The sequence below is a fragment of the Crinia signifera genome, chromosome 6 (genome assembly GCF_055691185.1).
Source record: "Crinia signifera chromosome 6, ASM5569118v1, whole genome shotgun sequence".
Classification (NCBI taxonomy): Eukaryota; Metazoa; Chordata; class Amphibia; order Anura; family Myobatrachidae; genus Crinia; species Crinia signifera.
In genome coordinates, this window is record NC_139222.1 from 51721464 (window position 1) to 51734989 (window position 13526).

At 39.8% G+C, this 13526-nt stretch overlaps 22 non-coding genes and 7 pseudogenes across 22 annotated transcripts; all 29 read left to right on the forward strand.

Annotated features, from left to right (window-relative positions):
- The first annotated feature begins 243 nt into the window (after nucleotides 1–243).
- On the forward strand, nucleotides 244–362 carry LOC146015971 (5S ribosomal RNA). The gene has a single exon (XR_014448878.1). It is a non-coding gene; the product is annotated as a 5S ribosomal RNA (ribosomal RNA).
- Nucleotides 363–709: 347 nt separating this feature from the next.
- LOC146014159 (5S ribosomal RNA) lies at nucleotides 710–828 on the forward strand. The gene has a single exon (XR_014447112.1). It is a non-coding gene; the product is annotated as a 5S ribosomal RNA (ribosomal RNA).
- A 345-nt stretch (nucleotides 829–1173) lies between these two features.
- On the forward strand, nucleotides 1174–1292 carry LOC146013625 (5S ribosomal RNA). The gene has a single exon (XR_014446597.1). It is a non-coding gene; the product is annotated as a 5S ribosomal RNA (ribosomal RNA).
- Nucleotides 1293–1637: 345 nt separating this feature from the next.
- LOC146015169 (5S ribosomal RNA) lies at nucleotides 1638–1756 on the forward strand. Its single transcript, XR_014448098.1, has one exon. It is a non-coding gene; the product is annotated as a 5S ribosomal RNA (ribosomal RNA).
- Nucleotides 1757–2102: 346 nt separating this feature from the next.
- Nucleotides 2103–2221, forward strand: LOC146010354 (5S ribosomal RNA; annotated as a pseudogene).
- Nucleotides 2222–2566: 345 nt separating this feature from the next.
- On the forward strand, nucleotides 2567–2685 carry LOC146014002 (5S ribosomal RNA). The gene has a single exon (XR_014446962.1). It is a non-coding gene; the product is annotated as a 5S ribosomal RNA (ribosomal RNA).
- Nucleotides 2686–3030: 345 nt separating this feature from the next.
- On the forward strand, nucleotides 3031–3149 carry LOC146014923 (5S ribosomal RNA). The gene has a single exon (XR_014447863.1). It is a non-coding gene; the product is annotated as a 5S ribosomal RNA (ribosomal RNA).
- A 345-nt stretch (nucleotides 3150–3494) lies between these two features.
- LOC146014766 (5S ribosomal RNA) lies at nucleotides 3495–3613 on the forward strand. The gene has a single exon (XR_014447710.1). It is a non-coding gene; the product is annotated as a 5S ribosomal RNA (ribosomal RNA).
- Nucleotides 3614–3958: 345 nt separating this feature from the next.
- On the forward strand, nucleotides 3959–4077 carry LOC146014748 (5S ribosomal RNA). Its single transcript, XR_014447692.1, has one exon. It is a non-coding gene; the product is annotated as a 5S ribosomal RNA (ribosomal RNA).
- Nucleotides 4078–4422: 345 nt separating this feature from the next.
- LOC146015327 (5S ribosomal RNA) lies at nucleotides 4423–4541 on the forward strand. Its single transcript, XR_014448252.1, has one exon. It is a non-coding gene; the product is annotated as a 5S ribosomal RNA (ribosomal RNA).
- A 345-nt stretch (nucleotides 4542–4886) lies between these two features.
- On the forward strand, nucleotides 4887–5005 carry LOC146014256 (5S ribosomal RNA). Its single transcript, XR_014447207.1, has one exon. It is a non-coding gene; the product is annotated as a 5S ribosomal RNA (ribosomal RNA).
- A 345-nt stretch (nucleotides 5006–5350) lies between these two features.
- LOC146011206 (5S ribosomal RNA) lies at nucleotides 5351–5469 on the forward strand (annotated as a pseudogene).
- Nucleotides 5470–5814: 345 nt separating this feature from the next.
- Nucleotides 5815–5933, forward strand: LOC146015328 (5S ribosomal RNA). The gene has a single exon (XR_014448253.1). It is a non-coding gene; the product is annotated as a 5S ribosomal RNA (ribosomal RNA).
- A 345-nt stretch (nucleotides 5934–6278) lies between these two features.
- On the forward strand, nucleotides 6279–6397 carry LOC146010488 (5S ribosomal RNA). Its single transcript, XR_014444845.1, has one exon. It is a non-coding gene; the product is annotated as a 5S ribosomal RNA (ribosomal RNA).
- Nucleotides 6398–6742: 345 nt separating this feature from the next.
- On the forward strand, nucleotides 6743–6861 carry LOC146014629 (5S ribosomal RNA). Its single transcript, XR_014447577.1, has one exon. It is a non-coding gene; the product is annotated as a 5S ribosomal RNA (ribosomal RNA).
- Nucleotides 6862–7206: 345 nt separating this feature from the next.
- Nucleotides 7207–7325, forward strand: LOC146017515 (5S ribosomal RNA). The gene has a single exon (XR_014450384.1). It is a non-coding gene; the product is annotated as a 5S ribosomal RNA (ribosomal RNA).
- Nucleotides 7326–7670: 345 nt separating this feature from the next.
- Nucleotides 7671–7789, forward strand: LOC146013981 (5S ribosomal RNA). The gene has a single exon (XR_014446941.1). It is a non-coding gene; the product is annotated as a 5S ribosomal RNA (ribosomal RNA).
- Nucleotides 7790–8134: 345 nt separating this feature from the next.
- Nucleotides 8135–8253, forward strand: LOC146016715 (5S ribosomal RNA). The gene has a single exon (XR_014449597.1). It is a non-coding gene; the product is annotated as a 5S ribosomal RNA (ribosomal RNA).
- A 345-nt stretch (nucleotides 8254–8598) lies between these two features.
- Nucleotides 8599–8717, forward strand: LOC146010830 (5S ribosomal RNA; annotated as a pseudogene).
- Nucleotides 8718–9064: 347 nt separating this feature from the next.
- On the forward strand, nucleotides 9065–9183 carry LOC146014630 (5S ribosomal RNA). The gene has a single exon (XR_014447578.1). It is a non-coding gene; the product is annotated as a 5S ribosomal RNA (ribosomal RNA).
- A 345-nt stretch (nucleotides 9184–9528) lies between these two features.
- On the forward strand, nucleotides 9529–9647 carry LOC146016034 (5S ribosomal RNA). Its single transcript, XR_014448937.1, has one exon. It is a non-coding gene; the product is annotated as a 5S ribosomal RNA (ribosomal RNA).
- Nucleotides 9648–9992: 345 nt separating this feature from the next.
- On the forward strand, nucleotides 9993–10111 carry LOC146017517 (5S ribosomal RNA). Its single transcript, XR_014450386.1, has one exon. It is a non-coding gene; the product is annotated as a 5S ribosomal RNA (ribosomal RNA).
- A 345-nt stretch (nucleotides 10112–10456) lies between these two features.
- Nucleotides 10457–10575, forward strand: LOC146013983 (5S ribosomal RNA). The gene has a single exon (XR_014446943.1). It is a non-coding gene; the product is annotated as a 5S ribosomal RNA (ribosomal RNA).
- A 345-nt stretch (nucleotides 10576–10920) lies between these two features.
- On the forward strand, nucleotides 10921–11039 carry LOC146010483 (5S ribosomal RNA; annotated as a pseudogene).
- A 345-nt stretch (nucleotides 11040–11384) lies between these two features.
- Nucleotides 11385–11503, forward strand: LOC146010831 (5S ribosomal RNA; annotated as a pseudogene).
- Nucleotides 11504–11849: 346 nt separating this feature from the next.
- On the forward strand, nucleotides 11850–11968 carry LOC146014631 (5S ribosomal RNA). The gene has a single exon (XR_014447579.1). It is a non-coding gene; the product is annotated as a 5S ribosomal RNA (ribosomal RNA).
- A 345-nt stretch (nucleotides 11969–12313) lies between these two features.
- Nucleotides 12314–12432, forward strand: LOC146016035 (5S ribosomal RNA). The gene has a single exon (XR_014448938.1). It is a non-coding gene; the product is annotated as a 5S ribosomal RNA (ribosomal RNA).
- A 345-nt stretch (nucleotides 12433–12777) lies between these two features.
- Nucleotides 12778–12895, forward strand: LOC146011434 (5S ribosomal RNA; annotated as a pseudogene).
- Nucleotides 12896–13240: 345 nt separating this feature from the next.
- LOC146011211 (5S ribosomal RNA) lies at nucleotides 13241–13359 on the forward strand (annotated as a pseudogene).
- The last annotated feature ends 167 nt before the right edge of the window (nucleotides 13360–13526 follow it).

Below are 13526 nucleotides of genomic sequence, written 5' to 3' on the forward strand. Positions count from 1 at the left end.
CAATAGCCATCACCTAAAGACTTACCACACTGTTTAGGCTCAATTCCAACTGCTTTTGGCGGCTAAACAGTGTTGAGCCTCTTTTGTAGTTTAATTTAAGACCCCCTGCTAATATCATGTCCTGTAGGTCTTTTTACATTACCAACACATGATTTTTTTCAGTAAGCCAATACAGTTAGGAAACTTTTGTATTAGCTTACCTGGTGATAGAAGTAGAAGAGGGCAAAAAAGTGGCTTTAATTCACGTACAGCCATACCACATTGGATAGGCCCAATCTCGTCTGATCTTGGAAGCTAAGCAGTGTTGGGCCTGGTTAGTACTTGGGTGGGAGACCACATGGGAACACCAGGTGCTGTAGGTTTTTTCACATTACTGGCAAATTGTTTTTATTCTCTAGCTATTTAAATTGGAAACTTTTTCTTTTTATTGCCAGCACAGACATTTGGAAGAGGTCAAACAGACACAATAGCCATCACCTAAAGACTTACCACACTGTTTAGGCCCAATTCCAACTGCTTTTGGCAGCTAAACAGTGTTGAGCCTCTTTAGTAGTTTAATTTAAGACCCACTGCTAATATCATGTCCTGTAGGTCTTTTTACATTACCAACACAAAGGTTTTTTATCAGTAAGCCTATACAGTTAGGAAACTTTTTTATTAGCTTACCTGGTGATAGAAGTAGAAGAGGGCAAAAAAGTGCCTGTATCTCACCTACAGCCATACCACATTGGATAGGCCCAATCTCGTCTGATCTTGGAAGCTAAGCAGTGTTGGGCCTGGTTAGTACTTAGGTGGGAGACCACATGGGAACACCAGGTGCTGTAGGTTTTTTCACATTACAGGCAAATTGTTTTTATTCTCTAGCTATTTAAATTGGAAACTTTTTCTTTTTATTGCCAGTACAGACATTTGGAAGAGGTCAAACAGACACAATAGCCATCACCTAAAGACTTACCACACTGTTTAGGCCCAATTCCAACTGCTTTTGGCAGCTAAACAGTGTTGAGCCTCTTTAGTAGTTTAATTTAAGACCCCCTGCTAATATCATGTCCTGTAGGTCTTTTTACATTACCAACACATGATTTTTTTCAGTAAGCCAATACAGTTAGGAAACTTTTTTATTAGCTTACCTGGTGATAGAAGTAGAAGAGGGCAAAAAAGTGCCTGTATCTCACCTACAGCCATACCACATTGGATAGGCCCAATCTCGTCTGATCTTGGAAGCTAAGCAGTGTTGGGCCTGGTTAGTACTTGGGTGGGAGACCACCTGGGAACACCAGGTGCTGTAGGTTTTTTCACATTACTGGCAAATTGTTTTTATTCTCTAGCTATTTATATTGGAAACTTTTTCTTTTTATTGCCAGCACAGACATTTGGAAGAGGTCAAACAGACACAATAGCCATCACCTAAAGACTTACCACACTGTTTAGGCTCAATTCCAACTGCTTTTGGCAGCTAAACAGTGTTGAGCCTCTTTTGTAGTTTAAGTTAAGACACCCTGCTAATATCATGTCCTGTAGGTCTTTTTACATTACCAACACATGATTTTTTTCAGTAAGCCAATACAGTTAGGAAACTCTTGTATTAGCTTACCTGGTGATAGAAGTAGAAGAGGGCAAAAAAGTGTCTTTAACTCACTTACAGCCATACCACAATGGATAGGCCCAATCTCGTCTGATCTTGGAAGCTAAGCAGTGTTGGGCCTGGTTAGTACTTGGGTGGGAGACCACCTGGGAACACCAGGTGCTGTAGGTTTTTTCACATTACTGGCAAATTGTTTTTATTCTCTAGCTATTTATTTTGGAAACTTTTTCATTTTATTGCCAGCACAGACATTTGGAAGAGGTCAAACAGACACAATAGCCATCACCTAAAGACTTACCACACTGTTTAGGCTCAATTCAAACTGCTTTTGGCAGCTAAACAGTGTTGAGCCTCTTTTGTAGTTTAATTTAAGACCCCCTGCTAATATCATGTCCTGTAGGTCTTTTTACATTACCAACACATGATTTTTTTTCAGTAAGCCAATACAGTTAGGAAACTTTTGTATTAGCTTACCTGGTGATAGAAGTAGAAGAGGGCAAAAAAGAGAATTTAACTCACCTACAGCCATACAACATTGGATAGGCCCAATCTCGTCTGACCTTGGAAGCTAAGCAGTGTTGGGCCTGGTTAGTACTTGGGTGGGTGACCACATGGGAACACCAGGTGCTGTAGTTTTTTTCACATTACTGGCAAATTGTTTTTATTCTCTAGCTATTTATATTGGAAACTTTTTCATTTTATTGCCAGCACAGACATTTGGAAGAGGTCAAACAGACACAATAGCCATCATCTAAAGACTTACCACACTGTTTAGGCCCAATTCCAACTGCTTTTGGCAGCTAAACAGTGTTGAGCATCTTTTGTAGTTTAATTTAAGACCCCCTGCTAATATCATGTCCTGTAGGTCTTTTTACATTACCAACACATGATTTTTTTCAGTAAGCCAATACAGTTAGGAAACTTTTTTATTAGCTTACCTGGTGATAGAAGTAGAAGAGGGCAAAAAAGTGCCTATATCTCACCTACAGCCATACCACATTGGATAGCCCCAATCTCGTCTGATCTTGGAAGCTAAGCAGTGTTGGGCCTGGTTAGTACTTGGGTGGGAGACCACCTGGGAACACCAGGTGCTGTAGGTTTTTTCACATTACTGGCAAATTGTTTTTATTCTCTAGCTATTTATATTGGAAACTTTTTCTTTTGATTGCCAGCACAGACATTTGGAAGAGGTCAAACAGACACAATAGCCATCACCTAAAGACTTACCACACTGTTTAGGCTCAATTCCAACTGCTTTTGGCAGCTAAACAGTGTTGAGCCTCTTTTGTAGTTTAATTTAAGACCCCCTGCTAATATCATGTCCTGTAGGTCTTTTTACATTACCAACACATGATTTTTTTCAGTAAGCCAATACAGTTAGGAAACTTTTGTATTAGCTTACCTGGTGATAGAAGTAGAAGAGGGCAAAAAAGTGCCTTTCACACACTTATAGCCATACCACATTGGATAGGCCCAATCTCGTCTGATCTTGGAAGCTAAGCAGTGTTGGGCCTGGTTAGTACTTGGGTGGGAGACCACCTGGGAACACCAGGTGCTGTAGGTTTTTTCACATTACTGGCAAATTGTTTTTATTCTCTAGCTATTTATATTGGAAACTTTTTCTTTTTATTGCCAGCACAGACATTTGGAAGAGGTCAAACAGACACAATAGCCATCACCTAAAGACTTACCACACTGTTTAGGCTCAATTCAAACTGCTTTTGGCAGCTAAACAGTGTTGAGCCTCTTTTGTAGTTTAATTTAAGACCCCCTGCTAATATCATGTCCTGTAGGTCTTTTTACATTACCAACACATGATTTTTTTCAGTAAGCCAATACAGTTAGGAAACTTTTGTATTAGCTTACCTGGTGATAGAAGTAGAAGAGGGCAAAAAAGTGAATTTAACTCACCTACAGCCATACCACATTGGATAGGCCCAATCTCGTCTGATCTTGGAAGCTAAGCAGTGTTGGGCCTGGTTAGTACTTGGGTGGGAGACCACATGTGAACACCAGGTGCTGTAGGTTTTTTCACATTACAGGCAAATTGTTTTTATTCTCTAGCTATTTATATTGGAAACTTTTTCATTTTATTGCCAGCACAGACATTTGGAAGAGGTCAAACAGACACAATAGCCATCACCTAAAGACTTACCACACTGTTTAGGCTCAATTCCTATTGCTTTTGGCAGCTAAACAGTGTTGAGCCTCTTTTGTAGTTTAATTTAAGACCCCCTGCCAATATCATGTCCTGTAGGTCTTTTTACATTACCAACACATGATTTTTTTCAGTTAGCCAATACAGTTAGGAAACTTTTGTATTAGCTTACCTGGTAATAGAAGTAGAAGAGGGCAAAAAAGTGGCTTTAACTCACCTACAGCCATACCACATTGGATAGGCCCAATCTCGTCTGATCTTGGAAGCTAAGCAGTGTTGGACCTGGTTAGTACTTGGGTGGGAGACCACATGGGAACACCAGGTGCTGTAGGTTTTTTCACATTACTGGCAAATTGTTTTTATTCTCTAGCTATTTAAATTGGAAACTTTTTCTTTTTATTGCCAGCACAGACATTTCGAAGAGGTCAAACAGACACAATAGCCATTACCTAAAGACTTACCACACTGTTTAGGCCCAATTCCAACTGCTTTTGGCAGCTAAACAGTGTTGAGCCTCTTTAGTAGTTCAATTTAAGACCCCCTGCTAATATCATGTCCTGTAGGTCTTTTTACATTACCAACACATGATTTTTTTCAGTAAGCCAATACAGTTAGGAAACTTTTTTATTAGCTTACCTGGTGATAGAAGTAGAAGAGGGCAAAAAAGTGCCTGTATCTCACCTACAGCCATACCACATTGTATAGGCCCAATCTCGTCTGATCTTGGAAGCTAAGCAGTGTTGGGCCTGGTTAGTACTTGGGTGGGAGACCACCTGGGAACACCAGGTGCTGTAGGATTTTTCACATTACTGGCAAATTGTTTTTATTCTCTAGCTATTTATATTGGAAACTATTTCTTTTTATTGCCAGCACAGACATTTGTAAGAGGTCAAACAGACACACTAGCCATCACCTAAAGACTTACCACACTGTTTAGGCTCAATTCCAACTGCTTTTGGCAGCTAAACAGTGTTGAGCCTCTTTTGTAGTTTAATTTAAGACCCCCTGCTAATATCATGTCCTGTAGGTCTTTTTACATTACCAACACATGATTTTTTTCAGTAAGCCAATACAGTTAGGAAACTTTTGTATTAGCTTACCTGGTGATAGAAGTAGAAGAGGGCAAAAAAGTGCCTGTACCTCATCTACAGCCATACCACATTGGATAGGCCCAATCTCGTCTGATCTTGGAAGCTAAGCAGTGTTGGGCCTGGTTAGTACTTGGGTGGGAGACCACATGGGAACACCAGGTGCTGTAGGTTTTTTCACATTACTGGCAAATTGTTTTTATTCTCTAGCTATTTAAATTGGAAACTTTTTCTTTTTATTGCCAGTACAGACATTTGGAAGAGGTCAAACAGACACAATAGCCATCACCTAAAGACTTACCACACTGTTTAGGCCCAATTCCAACTGCTTTTGGCAGCTAAACAGTGTTGAGCCTCTTTAGTAGTTTAATTTAAGACCCCCTGCTAATATCATGTCCTGTAGGTCTTTTTACATTACCAACACATGATTTTTTTCAGTAAGCCAATACAGTTAGGAAACTTTTTTATTAGCTTACCTGGTGATAGAAGTAGAAGAGGGCAAAAAAGTGCCTGTATCTCACCTACAGCCATACCAAATTGGATAGGCCCAATCTCGTCTGATCTTGGAAGCTAAGCAGTGTTGGGCCTGGTTAGTACTTGGGTGGGAGACCACATGGGAACACCAAGTGCAGTAGGTTTTTTCACATTACTGGCAAATTGTTTTTATTCTCTAGCTATTTAAATTGGAAACTTTTTCTTTTTATTGCCAGCACAGACATTTGGAAGAGGTCAAACAGACACAATAGCCATTACCTAAAGACTTACCACACTGTTTAGGCCCAATTCCAACTGCTTTTGGCAGCTAAACAGTGTTGAGCCTCTTTAGTAGTTCAATTTAAGACCCCCTGCTAATATCATGTCCTGTAGGTCTTTTTACATTACCAACACATGATTTTTTTCAGTAAGCCAATACAGTTAGGAAACTTTTTTATTAGCTTACCTGGTGATAGAAGTAGAAGAGGGCAAAAAAGTGCCTGTATCTCACCTACAGCCATACCACATTGTATAGGCCCAATCTCGTCTGATCTTGGAAGCTAAGCAGTGTTGGGCCTGGTTAGTACTTGGGTGGGAGACCACCTGGGAACACCAGGTGCTGTAGGATTTTTCACATTACTGGCAAATTGTTTTTATTCTCTAGCTATTTATATTGGAAACTATTTCTTTTTATTGCCAGCACAGACATTTGTAAGAGGTCAAACAGACACACTAGCCATCACCTAAAGACTTACCACACTGTTTAGGCTCAATTCCAACTGCTTTTGGCAGCTAAACAGTGTTTAGCCTCTTTTGTAGTTTAATTTAAGACCCCCTGCTAATATCATGTCCTGTAGGTCTTTTTACATTACCAACACATGATTTTTTTCAGTAAGCCAATACAGTTAGGAAACTTTTGTATTAGCTTACCTGGTGATAGAAGTAGAAGAGGGCAAAAAAGTGCCTGTATCTCACCTACAGCCATACCACATTGGATAGGCCCAATCTCGTCTGATCTTGGAAGCTAAGCAGTGTTGGGCCTGGTTAGTACTTGGGTGGGAGACCACATGGGAACACCAGGTGCTGTAGGTTTTTTCACATTACTGGCAAATTGTTTTTATTCTCTAGCTATTTAAATTGGAAACTTTTTCTTTTTATTGCCAGTACAGACATTTGGAAGAGGTCAAACAGACACAATAGCCATCACCTAAAGACTTACCATACTGTTTAGGCCCAATTCCAACTGCTTTTGGCAGCTAAACAGTGTTGAGCCTCTTTAGTGGTTTAATTTAAGACCCCCTGCTAATATCATGTCCTGTAGGTCTTTTTACATTACCAACACATGATTTTTTTCAGTAAGCCAATACAGTTAGGAAACTTTTTTATTAGCTTACCTGGTGATAGAAGTAGAAGAGGGCAAAAAAGTGCCTGTATCTCACCTACAGCCATACCACATTGGATAGGCCCAATTTCGTCTGATCTTGGAAGCTAAGCAGTGTTGGGCCTGGTTAGTACTTGGGTGGGAGACCACCTGGGAACACCAGGTGCTGTAGGTTTTTTCACATTACTGGCAAATTGTTTTTATTCTCTAGCTATTTAAATTGGAAACTTTTTCTTTTTATTGCCAGCACAGACATTTGGAAGAGGTCAAACAGACACAATAGCCATCACCTAAAGACTTACCACACTGTTTAGGCTCAATTCCAACTGCTTTTGGCAGCTAAACATTGTTGAGCCTCTTTTGTAGTTTAATTTAAGACCCCCTGCTAATATCATGTCCTGTAGGTCTTTTTACATTACCAACACATGATTTTTTTCAGTAAGCCAATACAGTTAGGAAACTTTTGTATTTGCTTACCTGGTGATAGAAGTAGAAGAGGGCAAAAAAGTGCTTTTAACTCACCTACAGCCATACCACATTGGATAGGCCCAATCTCGTGTGATCTTGGAAGCTAAGCAGTGTTGGGCCTGGTTAGTACTTGGGTGAGAGACCACATGGGAACACCAGGTGCTGTAGGTTTTTTCACATTACTGGCAAATTGTTTTTATTCTCTAGCTATTTAAATTGGAAACTTTTTCTTTTTATTGCCAGTACAGACATTTGGAAGAGGTCAAACAGACACAATAGCCATCACCTAAAGACTTACCACACTGTTTAGGCCCAATTCCAACTGCTTTTGGCAGCTAAACAGTGTTGAGCCTCTTTAGTAGTTTAATTTAAGACCCACTGCTAATATCATGTCCTGTAGGTCTTTTTACATTACCAACACATGATTTTTTTCAGTAAGCCAATACAGTTAGGAAACTTTTTTATTAGCTTACCTGGTGATAGAAGTAGAAGAGGGCAAAAAAGAGCCTGTATCTCACCTACAGCCATACCACATTGTATAGGCCCAATCTCGTCTGATCTTGGAAGCTAAGCAGTGTTGGGCCTGGTTAGTACTTGGGTGGGAGACCACCTGGGAACACCAGGTGCTGTAGGTTTTTTCACATTACTGGTAAATTGTTTTTATTCTCTAAATATTTATATTGGAAACGATTTCTTTTTATTGCCAGCACAGACATTTGTAAGAGGTCAAACAGAGACACTAGCCATCACCTAAAGACTTACCACACTGTTTAGGCTCAATTCCAACTGCTTTTGGCAGCTTAACAGTGTTGAGCCTCTTTTGTAGTTTAATTTAAGACCCCCTGCTAATATCATGTCCTGTAGGTCTTTTTACATTACCAACACATGATTTTTTTCAGTAAGCCAATACAGTTAGGAAACTTTTGTATTAGCTTACCTGGTGATAGAAGTAGAAGAGGGCAAAAAAGTGCCTGTATCTCACCTACAGCCATACCACATTGGATAGGCCCAATCTCGTCTGATCTTGGAAGCTAAGCAGTGTTGTGCCTGGTTAGTACTTGGGTGGGAGACCACATGGGAACACCAGGTGCTGTAGGTTTTTTCACATTACTGGCAAATTGTTTTTATTCTCTAGCTATTTAAATTGGAAACTTTTTCTTTTTATTGCCAGTACAGACATTTGGAAGAGGTCAAACAGACACAATAGCCATCACCTAAAGACTTACCACACTGTTTAGGCCCAATTCCAACTGCTTTTGGCAGCTAAACAGTGTTGAGCCTCTTTAGTAGTTTAATTTAAGACCCCCTGCTAATATCATGTCCTGTAGGTCTTTTTACATTACCAACACATGATTTTTTTCAGTAAACCAATACAGTTAGGAAACTTTTTTATTAGCTTACCTGGTGATAGAAGTAGAAGAGGGCAAAAAAGTGCCTGTATCTCACCTACAGCCATACCAAATTGGATAGGCCCAATCTCGTCTGATCTTGGAAGCTAAGCAGTGTTGGGCCTGGTTAGTACTTCGGTGGGAGACCACATGGGAACACCATGTGCTGTAGGTTTTTTCACATTACAGGCAAATTGTTTTTATTCTCTAGCTATTTAAATTGGAAACTTTTTCTTTTTATTGCCAGTACAGACATTTGGAAGAGGTCAAACAGACACAATAGCCATCACCTAAAGACTTACCACACTGTTTAGGCCCAATTCCAACTGCTTTTGGCAGCTAAACAGTGTTGAGCCTGTTTAGTAGTTTAATTTAAGACCCCCTGCTAATATCATGTCCTGTAGGTCTTTTTACATTACCAACACATGATTTTTTTTTAAGTAAGCCAATACAGTTAGGAAACTTTTTTATTAGCTTACCTGGTGATAGAAGTAGAAGAGGGCAAAAAAGTGCCTGTATCTCACCTACAGCCATACCACATTGGATAGGCCCAATTTCGTCTGATCTTGGAAGCTAAGCAGTGTTGGGCCTGGTTAGTACTTGGGTGGGAGACCACCTGGGAACACCAGGTGCTGTAGGTTTTTTCACATTACTGGCAAATTGTTTTTATTCTCTAGCTATTTAAATTGGAAACTTTTTCTTTTTATTGCCAGCACAGACATTTGGAAGAGGTCAAACAGACACAATAGCCATCACCTAAAGACTTACCACACTGTTTAGGCTCAATGCCAACTGCTTTTGGCAGCTAAACATTGTTGAGCCTCTTTTGTAGTTTAATTTAAGACCCCCTGCTAATATCATGTCCTGTAGGTCTTTTTACATTACCAACACATGATTTTTTTCAGTAAGCCAATACAGTTAGGAAACTTTTGTATTAGCTTACCTGGTGATAGAAGTAGAAGAGGGCAAAAAAGTGCTTTTAACTCATCTACAGCCATACCACATTGGATAGGCCCAATCTCGTGTGATCTTGGAAGCTAAGCAGTGTTGGGCCTGGTTAGTACTTGGGTGGGAGACCACATGGGAACACCAGGTGCTGTAGGTTTTTTCACATTACTGGCAAATTGTTTTTATTCTCTAGCTATTTAAATTGGAAACTTTTTCTTTTTATTGCCAGCACAGACATTTGGAAGAGGTCAAACAGACACAATAGCCATCACCTAAAGACTTACCACACTGTTTAGGCTCAATTCCAACTGCTTTTGGCAGCTAAACATTGTTGAGCCTCTTTTGTAGTTTAATTTAAGACCCCCTGCTAATATCATGTCCTGTAGGTCTTTTTACATTACCAACACATGATTTTTTTCAGTAAGCCAATACAGTTAGGAAACTTTTGTATTTGCTTACCTGGTGATAGAAGTAGAAGAGGGCAAAAAAGTGCTTTTAACTCACCTACAGCCATACCACATTGGATAGGCCCAATCTCGTGTGATCTTGGAAGCTAAGCAGTGTTGGGCCTGGTTAGTACTTGGGTGAGAGACCACATGGGAACACCAGGTGCTGTAGGTTTTTTCACATTACTGGCAAATTGTTTTTATTCTCTAGCTATTTAAATTGGAAACTTTTTCTTTTTATTGCCAGTACAGACATTTGGAAGAGGTCAAACAGACACAATAGCCATCACCTAAAGACTTACCACACTGTTTAGGCCCAATTCCAACTGCTTTTGGCAGCTAAACAGTGTTGAGCCTCTTTAGTAGTTTAATTTAAGACCCACTGCTAATATCATGTCCTGTAGGTCTTTTTACATTACCAACACATGATTTTTTTCAGTAAGCCAATACAGTTAGGAAACTTTTTTATTAGCTTACCTGGTGATAGAAGTAGAAGAGGGCAAAAAAGAGCCTGTATCTCACCTACAGCCATACCACATTGTATAGGCCCAATCTCGTCTGATCTTGGAAGCTAAGCAGTGTTGGGCCTGGTTAGTACTTGGGTGGGAGACCACCTGGGAACACCAGGTGCTGTAGGTTTTTTCACATTACTGGTAAATTGTTTTTATTCTCTAAATATTTATATTGGAAACGATTTCTTTTTATTGCCAGCACAGACATTTGTAAGAGGTCAAACAGAGACACTAGCCATCACCTAAAGACTTACCACACTGTTTAGGCTCAATTCCAACTGCTTTTGGCAGCTTAACAGTGTTGAGCCTCTTTTGTAGTTTAATTTAAGACCCCCTGCTAATATCATGTCCTGTAGGTCTTTTTACATTACCAACACATGATTTTTTTCAGTAAGCCAATACAGTTAGGAAACTTTTGTATTAGCTTACCTGGTGATAGAAGTAGAAGAGGGCAAAAAAGTGCCTGTATCTCACCTACAGCCATACCACATTGGATAGGCCCAATCTCGTCTGATCTTGGAAGCTAAGCAGTGTTGTGCCTGGTTAGTACTTGGGTGGGAGACTACATGGGAACACCAGGTGCTGTAGGTTTTTTCACATTACTGGCAAATTGTTTTTATTCTCTAGCTATTTAAATTGGAAACTTTTTCTTTTTATTGCCAGTACAGACATTTGGAAGAGGTCAAACAGACACAATAGCCATCACCTAAAGACTTACCACACTGTTTAGGCCCAATTCCAACTGCTTTTGGCAGCTAAACAGTGTTGAGCCTCTTTAGTAGTTTAATTTAAGACCCCCTGCTAATATCATGTCCTGTAGGTCTTTTTACATTACCAACACATGATTTTTTTCAGTAAGCCAATACAGTTAGGAAACTTTTTTATTAGCTTACCTGGTGATAGAAGTAGAAGAGGGCAAAAAAGTGCCTGTATCTCACCTACAGCCATACCAAATTGGATAGGCCCAATCTCGTCTGATCTTGGAAGCTAAGCAGTGTTGGGCCTGGTTAGTACTTCGGTGGGAGACCACATGGGAACACCATGTGCTGTAGGTTTTTTCACATTACAGGCAAATTGTTTTTATTCTCTAGCTATTTAAATTGGAAACTTTTTCTTTTTATTGCCAGTACAGACATTTGGAAGAGGTCAAACAGACACAATAGCCATCACCTAAAGACTTACCACACTGTTTAGGCCCAATTCCAACTGCTTTTGGCAGCTAAACAGTGTTGAGCCTGTTTAGTAGTTTAATTTAAGACCCCCTGCTAATATCATGTCCTGTAGGTCTTTTTACATTACCAACACATGATTTTTTTTAAGTAAGCCAATACAGTTAGGAAACTTTTTTATTAGCTTACCTGGTGATAGAAGTAGAAGAGGGCAAAAAAGTGCCTGTATCTCACCTACAGCCATACCACATTGGATAGGCCCAATTTCGTCTGATCTTGGAAGCTAAGCAGTGTTGGGCCTGGTTAGTACTTGGGTGGGAGACCACCTGGGAACACCAGGTGCTGTAGGTTTTTTCACATTACTGGCAAATTGTTTTTATTCTCTAGCTATTTAAATTGGAAACTTTTTCTTTTTATTGCCAGCACAGACATTTGGAAGAGGTCAAACAGACACAATAGCCATCACCTAAAGACTTACCACACTGTTTAGGCTCAATGCCAACTGCTTTTGGCAGCTAAACATTGTTGAGCCTCTTTTGTAGTTTAATTTAAGACCCCCTGCTAATATCATGTCCTGTAGGTCTTTTTACATTACCAACACATGATTTTTTTCAGTAAGCCAATACAGTTAGGAAACTTTTGTATTAGCTTACCTGGTGATAGAAGTAGAAGAGGGCAAAAAAGTGCTTTAAACTCATCTACAGCCATACCACATTGGATAGGCCCAATCTCGTGTGATCTTGGAAGCTAAGCAGTGTTGGGCCTGGTTAGTACTTGGGTGGGAGACCACATGGGAACACCAGGTGCTGTAGGTTTTTTCACATTACTGGCAAATTGTTTTTATTCTCTAGCTATTTAAATTGGAAACTTTTTCTTTTTATTGCCAGTACAGACATTTGGAAGAGGTCAAACAGACACAATAGCCATCACCTAAAGACTTACCACACTGTTTAGGCTCAATTCCAACTGCTTTTGGCAGCTAAACATTGTTGAGCCTCTTTAGTAGTTTAATTTAAGACCCACTGCTAATATCATGTCCTGTAGGTCTTTTTACATTACCAACACATGATTTTTTTCAGTAAGCCAATACAGTTAGGAAACTTTTTTATTAGCTTACCTGGTGATAGAAGTAGAAGAGGGCAAAAAAGAGCCTGTATCTCACCTACAGCCATACCACATTGTATAGGCCCAATCTCGTCTGATATGGAAGCTAAGCAGTGTTGGCCCTGGTTAGTACTTGGGTGGGAGACCACCTGGGAACACCAGGTGCTGTAGGTTTTTTCACATTACTGGCAAATTGTTTTTATTCTCTAGCTATTTATATTGGAAACGATTTCTTTTTATTGCCAGCACAGACATTTGTAAGAGGTCAAACAGAGACACTAGCCATCACCTAAAGACTTACCACACTGTTTAGGCTCAATTCCAACTGCTTTTGGCAGCTTAACAGTGTTGAGCCTCTTTTGTAGTTTAATTTAAGACCCCCTGCTAATATCATGTCCTGTAGGTCTTTTTACATTACCAACACATGATTTTTTTCAGTAAGCCAATACAGTTAGGAAACTTTTGTATTAGCTTACCTGGTGATAGAAGTAGAAGAGGGCAAAAAAGTGCCTGTATCTCACCTACAGCCATACCAAATTGGATAGGCCCAATCTCGTCTGATCTTGAAAGCTAAGCAGTGTTGTGCCTGGTTAGTACTTGGGTGGGAGACCACATGGGAACACCAGGTGCTGTAGGTTTTTTCACATTACTGGCAAATTGTTTTTATTCTCTAGCTATTTAAATTGGAAACTTTTTCTTTTTATTGCCAGTACAGACATTTGGAAGAGGTCAAACAGACACAATAGCCATCACCTAAAGACTTACCACACTGTTTAGGCCCAATTCCAACTGCTTTTGGCAGCTA